Source organism: Macrosteles quadrilineatus, unplaced genomic scaffold (genome assembly GCF_028750875.1).
Source record: "Macrosteles quadrilineatus isolate MER2022 unplaced genomic scaffold, UCM_ALF_1.0 Scaffold_3__2_contigs__length_128488019, whole genome shotgun sequence".
Classification (NCBI taxonomy): domain Eukaryota; kingdom Metazoa; phylum Arthropoda; class Insecta; order Hemiptera; family Cicadellidae; genus Macrosteles; species Macrosteles quadrilineatus.
This window is the reverse complement of record NW_026542596.1, coordinates 80,822,767-80,836,702: the sequence shown is the minus strand read 5'-3', so window position 1 is coordinate 80,836,702 and position 13,936 is coordinate 80,822,767. Positions and strand designations below refer to the sequence as shown.

The 13,936-nt window shown below is 36.1% G+C and overlaps 1 protein-coding gene across 1 annotated transcript in view; it reads right to left on the bottom strand.

Moving 5' to 3' along the window:
• Positions 1 to 12,939, bottom strand: part of LOC128988380 (uncharacterized) — a 113,165-nt gene extending 100,226 nt beyond the window's left edge. Inside the window, exon 1 of the mRNA XM_054409622.1 lies at positions 12,830 to 12,939. The gene's annotated coding sequence lies outside the window, so the exon portion shown is untranslated. The remainder of the gene's footprint in view (positions 1 to 12,829) is intronic.
• Positions 12,940 to 13,936: the final 997 nt, after the last annotated feature.

The window sequence follows — 13,936 nt, the reverse complement described above, 5'->3', positions numbered from 1 at the left end:
AGTCTATTGGCTGTTTTTTGTATAATCAATCGCTGGTATTTAATTACAATTTTCCCTCTACTATGCTGTTTTTTTTTTTAAGTAGTCGTAACTCCTAATGCATTGTAAGATTACTCTAGGTTTAAGAAATCATCGTTGGGCTTTTCGTGGATAACTGTATTACAGAGGTAGTTTTACTCACATAAAAAAACATTTCTTGACTTTTTAGATAAGCTTAAGAGCGCCTCCGCTACAAAGAAATGCCATTGGAGATAAGTGGGATTAGAAAAAGTATATCCAGAACAAACCCCAGATCTAACCACTTCAAGTTAGCCTAGCATCTCACTCTGGGCCAGCTCTTTGTTTGAAGAAGATTGGTGGGAATTGGGCACATTTTTGAAGCAGTGAAACGATTGTTTGAACATAACAGACTGTCACGAGGCCCGAGACTGATTGTCGATCTCCTGGCCCAGATTGTAAGATTGTTGATGGCGTCAAACAAGGCGGGAATAAACGGTTTCCCCTGGAATAAAGGAGAAATCGGTCTGATAAATTCGGAGAAATGTAGATACAGCTCCATTCTTACGTAAAATTCAAACTATAATAGACTCATACCATTGTAAATTTGGAAGCTCTTTTTCGTGTCTAGTTCATGTCCGATGACACCAATCGCTAGTGTCGACGATTTTTTTAAATATTATTTTAGGGATAATTTCATGATTTATAATTTACTGATTGGTTTTATAGCTATGGTGAGAGTTATTTTTTATGATTAGATCGTTTTATTTGGTTAAACGAGGTTTTAAATTACTGAAATAACAAGTAACAATAAAAAAAAAAAACATGACCCCTACAGTGCACAAGACAGAACTAACAATAAAATTGGCTTGTTCTCATCCTTCAGGTCTTAAATGAGGATGAGAAATCTTCTGGTTTTATTTATACTATAATGCTATAACTATCTCCCCTTATGTGAAAGTAAATCTTTTCCTAATTTACCAAGAAGGTTTGACTTTACTTCGCAGACTCATACTTGAATCATCATTCTGAGATTGTCTTCAACAATACTTTCCCCACTTTCCAGATTAGACTCAACCCTTCCCACTACATACCAAGTGAGCCATCAATGACTATGTTATGTAGAGGGGTTGGTATGATACCCAGACATCCTGCTCCTGTGTTAGTCAGATGGTTCGTGTGTGGCTCACCCAGGTCCGTTCATTGAGTCACTCACTTTCCACACACTCATCGGCTCAACCCTACCCAGTACAGACCAGTGAGCCCTCAATGACCGTGTTATGTAGAGGGGTTGGTATGATACCCATTCATCCTGCTCCTGTGTTAGTCAGATGGTTCATGTGTGGCTCACCCAGGTCCGTTCATTGAGTCACTCGCTTTCTCCTGTTACAAGAAGAGGTTACACGCTCAGCTAGCTTCCCCACATAAGCGTGACTATCTAGTCATGTATACCGGTCCGAAACCCTTCAAATAAGTAATGTACCTCTGTGGTGTTACTATGATACCACATTATGGTGGGAGAGCGCTCCTCTGTCAATTAATAAGATGAAGATATATTGTAATATGTATAAATTCGTGCATACATTGCTATCGATTATAGTAAATAGGTTTTAGGAAGGGAAGTGGAAGTTTTAATAAATTGTGTTAAGTGAAAAATAGATTATTCAGCTATATTCAAAGTTTGCAAAATGCGATGTATTGATTACAGCATATTACCTTTGAATATTAATACAACAACATTACGGAGTAATTTTTCCACACCTGATATACGCAGTGGCGGTGTGGGGTGTGAGTGTGGGAAAACGTCTTTCCTCTTCCGGCTTCAGAAGAAGGCAGTATGATAATCTTTGGTTTGAATAGAAGAACATCTTGCTTACAGTACTTTGCTTCATCACAAATTTTAACATTTCCCTCAATATACATTTTGGAAACATTGATTCTCATCAAAAAGAACCTTCACCAATATCAAACTTCACCTTTTCATTCATATTCACTACGTAACAATTCACATCTTAAATTACCATCTCACTCAACGTCATTCTTTAAGAGACACTTCCATTACAACGGCATTAAACGTTTAAATCTACTTCCTCCCTGCCTTCAGCTGGAGCCGGACTTGGTATGCTTCCAAAGGCAAGTAAAAAAATTACTCCTGGCTAAAATAAATTAGTTGCTACAGTGTCCGTGAATGTGTCGCTGATGGGTTTAGTTAAGTTTGAGGAGGCTTGTGATTCATTAATCTTGTTGGATTTAAGAACAATTGTTTTATTTCAATTTTTTTGACGTAAAGATGTATTTTGTTCGACATGACCAATGCAAATCTGTTTTTGTTACTTTGGTTGAATAAAGGAGTTATTGAGTTATTTTATGATGTTTGATCCCTGAAATATTTACACAATTTTAAAGGGTTGGCCTGTTATTCCTAAAAAGCGTTTGTAATTAATTCATAAAAATGGCATTGGCGTATACCCCAAAAAGCTAGCCTGATATATGCAGAGGGTGTACGCAAGAAGAAATTCCGAATATCATTAGGTTTTACTAAGTAAATAATTTTAAAATTTACTTATAGGGCTACACAATGATAAGCTACTGAGTGAATCCCAGAATTCTATATAAGACCAGTTATTGTCATGTCATACCGAACTTACTTCATACAAATGTGGCAACAAATAATTTAAGTTAGAAATCCATAAATATAAAAGTAAAATCGTTTCTAGATACCAGTAAATACCTGTTCCTGCGACCAACCTTGTGTAGCCTAATCAAGTTTATGAACACTGAGCAAAAACGCAACAATACCTTGTGTTCGTGAGTTGCCGTAGGACAAATCTCCATTTGTAGTAAAGTGCAAACAGAACAACACTGAGAAACGCAGTAAAATGACGTCTGTGAGATCTTGGGGGGAAACTCCTAATTGCTGTTTGTAGCCATAAATAAATGTTAATACAGCTGGAACTGACTTGGCTATTCCATCCTTTAATTTTAAAATTATATTTTCAACATCGTTCAAGTAGTTTTAATGTATGTAAACTTAAATGTAGCCCAATTACTCAATTGTCATTGATTAATTTTAATGAACAATGCAAAATCACAAATTATTATTACTTGAGATGAAAATCAAGGTATATTTTTATGTAACCTGAGGCTATTGTTATTTTAACGTGTACAAAATAGCTTATGTTTAAGAGGATATTTATATACTTCTTCAATACCATACCGGACATACAAAAACTGTTTGCATTCCGAAGACGAATTGTAGGCTTAATAAATAGAAAAAAAAACATTGAGTCCAAACACAAAAATAATCAAGTTCAATAAAACGAGTATTGTAAATCAAATAAGTGGGGCGATTTTCCAATCAATTTCAAAATTACGATACCGTATGTTACGTACCAAAGTTAATTGGTCCCGCCGTTTTAATCCGATCAGGTGGTTTAATATGTCCCAATTTCTCCCGTGATGCCATTCCCGGCCAGTACACGTATAGATGTAGAGTAGGCGAACGATGACGTAATAAGTCCGTAGTTCCTTCTCAAATGTCTTCTTGCACCATCGACCCACTGTCTGAACTGGAGCACGGCGTCAATAATGTTGCTGATAAATAACAATGGAGCTTTAGGGTTTATTGTTTTATAGTTTCAAGAGATTATGTTTGTAAAATATAAATATTATACGTATGTATGAAAAAAATACATCCTCTCGAATTTAACGTTAATCTTATAAGTAGCTCAAATCATAGAGACTTTTCTTAGTTCTAAACTTAAAGGCATCCAACTAGTGTGTTTTCACTAGGAATTTATACGAAAAACTCTTTTCTGTGCCGTGCATCGCTGATGAAATCATTTGACGATAAGAGAGTTTTTACTGAAAAGAAGCGGCGATATCGGCTGCGGTTGTGAATTTACAAGACTCCAAACAACATAAAAACGCAGGAATATACAGTAACTGCACTAGTGTACAGAGAAGAAACATCATTAAGTTCAATCAGTGGCTGCAGTAAGCAATAACATAATTTTGGTACATAATTAGTCTTAACATCTGTTTAGTATTTGTTTTAATCACACAAAATCCTGAATGTACCTCTGTGGTGTTACTATGATGGTTACCTCCCGCTATCTCCGCGTCCCGCCACCTCCGTGTCCCACCACCTCCGTGTCCCGCCACCTCCGAATTATAGAGTGACCCCTATAATCCTCGGTTAATACCTGCATTAAGAATTTCCGTCCTAACCTAACCTAACCTAACCAACCAAACCTAACCTAACCCAAACCAACCTAACCTAACCCACGGGTTAAATTTTCATTAAATCTCCCATCCACGGGGCTTCGCAGCCTTGGATGCAATGACAGCTACCAACGCAGGCAGTGACGGTATTATAAGGGTCACTCAAGAATTCGGAGGTGGCGGGACAGATTTGGTTTCGGAGGTGGCGGAACGCGGAGATAGCGGGAGCACACGACTATGGTATCGGTGGGAATGACTGCAAATAGAATGATTGAAAATAATCCATGCGTCCTGATGAATATTGATTTATAAATAGTTTGAATACACTAGTCAGGTTTAAACACGTTGATTTTTTGTGCCTGGACACTATTTAACATGAAATTTTTGAGCCCTCAACAAAAAAAAAACAGATAATAATAAAATAAACGTCACCTTATTTGACTACAATACATTAAATTATATATTTTAATCACACAAAACATATAAATCCACTCGTTAAAGCCCACCACGAGTTCTCAAAACCCGCAGTAAAATCCCCATTTCGTGTCTCCATCTGAGAAAACCAGTCCTGGAATCTGTCGAGTATTCGTTAATTAAATCATAAACAAAGCCAGATTCTCTCCCATTGTTGAAGTAATGGGCAAATTAATGGGTTCCACGGGTCCCAGCGAAGGGCAGATTTGCGACTCTCGGTCGTTTCCTAAGCTTGATTTAAGCTTAGTCAGCGGTGACGTTAACGACCGGGCGGACCGAATGCGCAATAATTCACTAATTATCGTCCGGTCGTGTTTTATTTTGGTTTATGATTGAACGTGTGAGTCGTGTCTCGTTGCGTAGCTAGTTCTACTGGTTTAGCCGATCGGTTCATACAGTGGTGCAACTAAACTCACATGTAACCTAGAAGTCCGATAAAATCATGTAAATTAAACCAAGTCTGATGAACAAATTAACAAAATGGAGAAATGATGAGGGTAGATATATTTTTAGTATTCAAGAAACTCATTGTTATGAGAATTTACACGTTGGTAGCCCTTGAAAGAAATTCTTAATAATTATTTACAATCTTGTATCTAATTTTTGTATTTTGATTTGTTACAACGCAAATATTTGTGGGACTTTAATGTAACATTAACGACTGAAAACCATTGGATAAATGAAAGGTGCAAAAGGTGTTACGTATATTGAAACTAAAAAACACACTAGATACTTCATTTTCAAGATATATTGTTATCTGTTATTTAAATTAACATTTACGTATTTTTCACGAAACTTTATGTCTTTTCGGCGTTTACGGCCACAACATTAGATGAATTAGTTGAGATATGTTTTACCGAATAGATTTTATTTTATTTTTATTTTATTTTATTTCAACGGACATTCCATTTTGTTTGATGTGGTGCTATTTGTTTACAAACTTAGATTAAATTCGCATAGAGATAAGCTGACAAGAAGGAGGAAAAAACCAGTTGGTATTTTAATTTTTTTTTATCTCGATACACCGTTTCTCTCTTTCTACTAAACTGGTATCATTTTGCCGCTGGGACTTTATTTGACTTACCAAGATAAAAGTACATTGACATTTAAGTTATTGGACAATAGCAATGTACAAATGTAAAATAAATTACACTCGAGTTTTGATGCTACAGTGGATTGCACAGCTACATGTATATAGATGACTTCGGCCTACATTCGCACACCTGATATTCTGTCACTCAACGTTTCGACATAACCTAATTCGATATTTCTCAACCGCATTTTCAGTGAATGTAAAACGTGTCAACTACGAATCAAGGAGAGATGTGAGGGGGAGTGATCACGCCAAGGTCGATATAATCGATACATCGCGGTCACAGCCACTAGTGATATCTGTGCGATATGATCGATACAAATATTTACTAAGGGTGCATGTGGGAATGAGTGGTCGTGCGAAGGTTAAGATAATCGATAAATCGAGGTTGAATTAATTATCGATATTTTTGCGATATGTATGATAACAATATTTAAACAGAAGTCTTGCAATTACTGTATGAGGGTCATGTCAAGCACGGTATATCTGATATATCGAAGTCGAAACTGCTATCGACAGTTCAATGGTTAGTAGAGATGCTATTAATCATGCTATCGATATTATTGCGATATATATATATTTTTGCTAACATATTAATTTAATAAGAGGACTTGCACTGGAAGGAAGAGTAGACATATAAAAAGGATGATATAATCGATACATTACGATCCAAACTCACAATTATTCGAAATGAGTGAATAGTTCCATCATGATAAATTAAATGCAGTAAATATTCTGCAAAATAGACGTTTAATTTATTTTGACCTCATTGTGTAAGAATTTTAAAAATATTCTACCAAATAAAAAGTAAAATGCATTTTAGCTTGGCGGTGTTTGCCCTTAAATGTAATTTAACTTTCATGCCGATGCAATTGCTCCTAGCAAGACTGTGTCGAGTATACGGATTCTTATGGGAAAGTAATTTGATTTGTTTGATGAAACAGTTTTAAACTTTTATTTAGTTTAAATATATAATATACATTGAGTGTTTTGTGTCTGTTTAAGCTCAATGAGTGAGATTTATCCTAACCTATTTATCCAACAACATATTTTCCCCACACTCATTCTAATACGTTTATCAAATAAGACAGCTGTACGATCCATTTACAGTTTCTACATTTAATATCTGAATACCACTTGACCCCAACAATGCTGGACACAATAAGTACCAAGCTGCCACTTCACACCGAGTGGTGTCTAGTTGAGACACACCTGTACATCGTCCTACTTCCGGAACCTCAATAAATATTTCTCAACTTTCTCCGACTAACGGCTCTGCCCTCCGTGCCATTTAGCCTTGCTGGCACGCTGGCACTCACTACACTGTCATTTTCATGAAAATCGAAACGGCCAATTTTCCAATATATAAGAAAAGAAAAACAGATAATTTTTGTCATGATCAGCCTTGGTTAAATTAGGCATACCTTAAATAAATTTAGACATACCTTAAATAAATTAGGCATACCTTTTTATCATTTTGTCCATGCACTACATGATTTTTCAACCTTCAAAGCCTCAAAATAATCATTACATTTATAGAATGGGTTTGTTAGTAGCCAATTCTTTAACACTTTTTTAAACTTCAATTTTGGCAAGTTTATAATTCTAACAGGCAGAGCATTGCTGTTGATGCTAGCTGTTGAAACTAGGCTGTAAAATTGAACTAATTGTTGGGTTTTCATCCCAAGTTGTAGGCCCTATACACCAAATATATATATATATATTGCATTACTTTAAGAACTAAACGACTTTGGTGCTATACCGACCACACCTAATAATTATGACCTAACCTAACTTAAAGGTGGACTATATTTTACGTTAGGTTAGGAAGATTTTGTTACTTAAACTAATGAAAATCTTATTTTGAATCGATTTATCGGTGTGGTCGGTATAATACAAAAGTACCCATTTACCTTAAGAGCGGAATAATTTCTTTTAGCCGTTAGTATTCGTTAAATGTTAACAGCGTATCCTCAATTTTACCTAGCCTGAAATTCTTTAAATTCTTTTCAAATACCAAGTCATGAAAATTTCCTCTACAATATTTCAAGCTGTGTTTATTTTGATAAAAAGTGGATGATGTTTCAATCTAGGCAAGTGTGTGAAGGTAACACGGTAAAAACCCATCACTGTGACCTTTCACTATTTTAATGTAAACACTCGACCTCAGTAGTGGCACTAGTAGCCTTCAATTTGCACTGTAACCATTTAGTTCATTTACATGCTCTGATGGAAGAATCGTGTAGTAACAAAAATTAGTATATAAAGGCCCCAGTTTAAGTGATACCTCGAGGATTTCTATAACAAAACTTCTATAGGGCCTATACGTTCAGAAAAATTTTATTTTTATCATTTAGATAAATCACGAAACTCTTCAAAAATAATAGCTATTTTAACAGGATTCCGAAAACAGGAAACCTCACTGTCATTGGTCACTAATTGGTTTTCCACCGACACTATTTCTTATAACTCAATCGATATTTTCCTTTCATTTACTCGATCGCGCGTGACCAGTAAGGATTTATTGTGGGTTACAGAATGCCTTGTCATCTCCTGGCTGATCTACTGAGTTCTGCTCGAAATTGAGACAGAACAATTTAAGTTATCATCTTATCCAGAAGAAATGGCTTTGGTTGTTGCTTCGAGAATGAGTGATTTGTATATCGTGGCTTATATGGTAATCTGTGTGCATATACTGTATACATATGAGTTTGTGTAAACTTGGGGTGATTTAATACAACTTTAAAAATAAGTACTTGAATGACCTAAGGAATAAGGACTGCAAAATTCCAAACGATATACGAAATGAAATAGGATAGTGTGAACCCTCCCCTCAGGCTAGTTTTGTTTACCAAACCACGGTTCAAATACTGTCTGAAATTACCGAACATCGAGTTATGATCAGTAACCTTGAACTAGGCGCACCTCTAAATGAGGAGGCTTGCCTTAAATTTTGAGTGTTCAAGAGCCGGAACCTCGGATTGGGCTTCTGAGAAGGCTACCTTTGTTGGACGCACCTGGGTAAGATTATGATCTTTGGAACACAACAAAGGTTTTCTCCATTCATTATAAACGCTTTAGAACAATGTAAACAGCCGTTTGGAAACAGATCGTAGAATGAGGTAGAAACCAAATGCATAATAATTTATGAATACGTCAATTAATTCTGTGAAAATTGCACAACTAAATCGAGAACAACAAGAGCTTGCTAGTGTCCGATCAAAATCGGTTTTTACCTAATTCAATATAAATTCCCTAAATGCTTATTCTCTTATTATCTATACACTATTCTCTGTGGTTTACCTTGGGAATACCATTTATCCTACGCTGTAACTAAAGGTTATAGTTTTACGATTCATCAATTCAAGAAGTTGCAACATTTATCAAGTTTGTACCGGATAAATACATTTATACGTATACTACTTTTATCCTTTTTGGAAGGATAATTGAATAAATAACTCATTAACAAATAAACAAGCAGCCAAATTGCACCTATTGCTGACTAAAATTCATACGCTCGTATTGTTTGCCTCATCCAAAATGTTCTCAAATTCTCGATACACCACATTAAGATCTTTGAAAACACTAAAATGTGTGATTATTTTTCGTAACTCCACGCAAAGTTGGAGCAGTCGTCGTTTTAAGCAAACAATGACCCATTCCTCATGTGTATTTCTGTATGTCTGTCTCGTCCGCCGCCCACCGCTGGGGCTAGTCTCTGTCTTCGGCGTCTGTCAGTGATGTGAGCCTGGGTTGCATAACCTCCGGACAATAGGCTTACAACAGTCAGATGACATGGACTGTAATCAATGTGAGCTAGCGGCTGAGAAGTCGTCTTCACACCCATCGTCCGTTGTGTGTAAAGTCGTGAGTCATCTATTGTTTCGCTCTGGCTCATTCTTAAACTTTGAATTGAATAATTGATGAAAATGATACGACTAAAATTTAAGTCGGAGAACATGGGAAATGATGTTTGGAATAAGTTAACGAATGTATGATGGCACCATCGATGTATATAACTCAACGATGGCCCTTCGATGTGGTAGCTGAGTGGTAGTGGATGGGTCAAGAGCTCGACTACTCGCCTATAATAAGAATGTCAGATTTGATCTTGAGAAAAGTGAGGTTTTTGATGGTTTGATACTAAACCTGGTTGTCCTTAACTATTGGACCTTCAATAAGTCCTGGACACACTCATCCTTCACTCACGTTCGTGTTAAATACAGCGAGTTGGCATTGCATGAATCTAAAATCTAATAACTTATGTATAAAGGCAAAACGTACCATTAACATAATGTTTTCAGCTATGTTCACCACGAGCATAGCTCAGAATAATGATCCTGGTTGCGGTAAACATATATTAACGTTTGTCAAAACTACAAATATTTTTCCCATGTCACAGGTTTATTCCAAACGAACGTTCACTTCTAAAATCTGGTTCCTACACCACGATTTTGTGTTTTTAGATGTATGAAAGTCGACCGGATTATGTGAGAAATTCAAATTTGTTTCAAACATGATAACCCTATGTGGCATACGATTTACAATTAAAAGTGAGATACGTAGAGTAGGGACTTGAGTTTAGCCAATGAACCTCCTGATAGTTGGCTCCCAGGACATATCAATGTGTGCTCCTGGTCATTGCTCTCTGCCGGTCAATCGCGTTGCCAAATGAAAACCTCGATTTGCCAAGCCTCTCAAGATTTGTCACACACGTCAGTTTCTGCAGATGACACTCTCACACTCTGGCGTCACATATCTGCTGCAGTTCTGCAGGTACTAGAGGTCCAATAGACTCATCTGGATGGGAACCAACCATGTAGATGTCCTTACAGCGTCCTTAGTGGCATATACTTTTGGTATTTGCAAAAAAGAATACAGCGACAAAATTCCTTTCTTGATGTTTAAAGGTTAAGATTAAATATGGTTCATAACACCTTTAACTATTAATACAACTTCGGTATCCAATGTCAATGATAAGACTAAGGACTATAACCGCCTCTGGGATCATCGGCCACCCAGACCTCATTAGAGAAGTTTTCTGATTAAGTTTTGTTCAAAGACATTCAATATTTCATACCAAGACCCTTCAGATTGCTTTAATTAGTTGTTCAAAATAAATTATTTTGTAAAAAAATAAGGGCCACCACGTTGAAATAGTCATATTTAAGATTTTATACACTTTAGGCCTACCAAATGATACATCAACCAAAACTAAGATTTATCAACTGTGATCGACAAGGTAAATAGAGGAATAGTCAATTAATATTTATGAATTTTTGTAGTTGTGTAATTATGCTACATCTTAAGAAAACAACGTATCCAAAAAAATCTCATAAAAATCATAAGGTCATCTGAAAAGTTTATGGACTGGACATGCTAGGTATCGTTTCAATAATTAGAGATATAACTGAATTTCATGTCCAATAGGAGTCCAAAAGTATCAAGAAAGAGATTTATCAAGAACAAGTCAGATTTATTTTATCGATACCAAGACTTCTATCAATTAGTTGAACAACTTACGTAAACATTCAGATCAAACTCTTTTAATTGAATATTATGACATTGATATTCATAAAAACTCGTCAAATTCCCTCATGAATTAGACCACGTTTGATGTACAATACGTTTCAATGTTTGATTCCCAATCGAGGTACTCTAAGTGGGTCGAAGCGATACTGAGCTACTTGAAGGTTGTTAGACATAGGTCGCTAACCACAACACACACGAGATGGTAACTAACTAACTAACTAACTACAACTACAGAGATCACCGAAAAGCATGTTGTCGCTCGAAAATAGCGAAACCCCTTGGCAACTAAGCAAAATTTTTCTCTTATAGGCTACCTAACAGATTTGGATTGATCCTCAGAAATTATGAGTTTAAGTCAGTTGATATATACTTTTTGTTCCTCGATCAATACTACACAACACCAACACACCAGAAAGCGTGGAGGCAGAATCAGGGTTAAAATCAGTTTAGCATGATTTATGTAATATGCCTAGCTGCTTACATAATTGAATCTTAGATAAACCTGACTATTGCTTATTTTATTGAAAGAGAATGTAAAATGTTTTTACATAATAACTGACTGATAAAACTGTCATTTTCTCAATGTCATTGCTATCGTGCCGTAAGTGCTGAAATTTACATTAAAAATGTTCATTATTAAGATTAAGATTAAAAACTTCATAAATTAAAAACTGGTCGTCAACAAATAAGTATCCTTTTGTCACAGACGTTTTCTTTATCACAGAGGTCACTTATTTGGCAATCAAGCTCATACTTATTTATTTATCATGGAGGAAACTTTGATTGACAAATAAATCACAAAACACCTTAATACGACAAGATCAAGCAACCATTTGCAACGTGAAACCAAAACGTTTGAAAACAAAATGAGAAGACATCCACGAGTAAGACGAGAATACAATCTTCGTGAGAGGAGACTTGAACGGTCGGGAGAACAATAACCCTGAGGCGCTGGCAATACCTGCACACTCACACTCACAAACACTTACACTCACACACTAACACAATTATGACCCGTACTGGTACTGGTGATACTGTAGACGTTGCAACATAGTGTGATAGCTGAGTATATAAATAATTGAATAAAATAATACAGTAGGTTATATATTTCAAGCAACAGACTTGATCAGCTGGATTGTTAAGTATTTGTCTTGAGAGTAGTTGTAAGAGAATGAGTTGATTCTGGTTCGAAATTTTATCTGTATACTGTAATATAAAGTGATGTATGTGGGTGAATGTAATGTTGAATATTTTTAAAAGTTAAATCAAAGAAGATCTAATTTGGGAAATATTTTCGTGAACAATAGTTAAAGTTTACATGGTGTTTTCCTCGATTTCCACCCTACGAAGTGTTTAAAAATAACTTTTGGTAAACAACAAATCTGCAGTCACCATCTATTCCCGTCCTGTGGTTAATTGGACAACTCATTGGGAATTTATAAAAGTGAATAAGTGTTTTCGTCAAAGGTATGCTTATATTTTAAATTAAAACAAATATGAAGGACATACCTTGTATTAACTACGATTCCTCAAAGATCCCTTCGCACTCATGAAACACCTTGACCCTTCACCACAATCACTCGCGATAGAGAACTACAACTTGAAACTGAGCACTGAGCAAGGCGGACGCAGCCGGCCCGAAACGTCGCTACCTGGATCGTCTACCTTCGTCCACTTTCGGCCAGGTTCGGCTCTCGTCGGAGGTTCGACCTCCCAGACGCGCCCAACCAAGGGTTCCGTTAACCACTGACTCACCGCCCCCAAGGATGACCAGTTTAGATATCGGAATGTTTGAAATTTATATATTTAGGTATTTTATACCCTCGTTAAAACGGGATACATGTCGCCTACAAGTTGACTCCTAACCAAAATTAATCTGTATGGTAGCAAACTAATCGGGTAGGTTCGATCCATTTAAGTACCTACTTGTAGGTAATGTAGGCCTACTTTGATTTATATTATGTTTCTAATAGTAATCTCTTAAGAGGGTTCTACCCAATCAATTCAAGATGGCGGCTAAACATGCGTCTACGGTACAAGCTCTCAGCACACTAAAACGATTTTTTCCCCAATGATTGTGTGCTTTTTGTGCTCTTAACATATCAGAGTTTACAATGGATGGGGATAAATTAATGTTTAACCATTAGTCTATTTAGAAGCTAAAATCACATGTGAAAAGACTAATTATGGATTTTAAAAATGAACTCGGAAATACTTGAAGAAACTTCTACGAAATTTCAGTTCATCCAGGGTATAGTTTGGATCTTTGTGAATATTTTACAGTTAATTTCAACTCGATAAACAATTTAATAATGCCACGAGGATCCTTTTTGTAGGTCCATGTTTACGTGGTAACCAGCCTGCGGGTGGAACCAAGGCCCCACTAGAAAAAACTGGAACCCTCTTAAATCTTAATGTAATCATCTGCTTCATTGCAAAATGAACAAATTTTAAAATAAACACACGGAGTTTAATCTCAAATACACTTCTGAGTCTGTTAATACTGTTAATACTGTTCAATGAAATGGCGACCATACATGGTAGGTATTTTAAGCCAAGTATGAATGGAGATGAGTGTAGGAGAGTCGTTACATTGAGAATGTTACTTTGGACAAA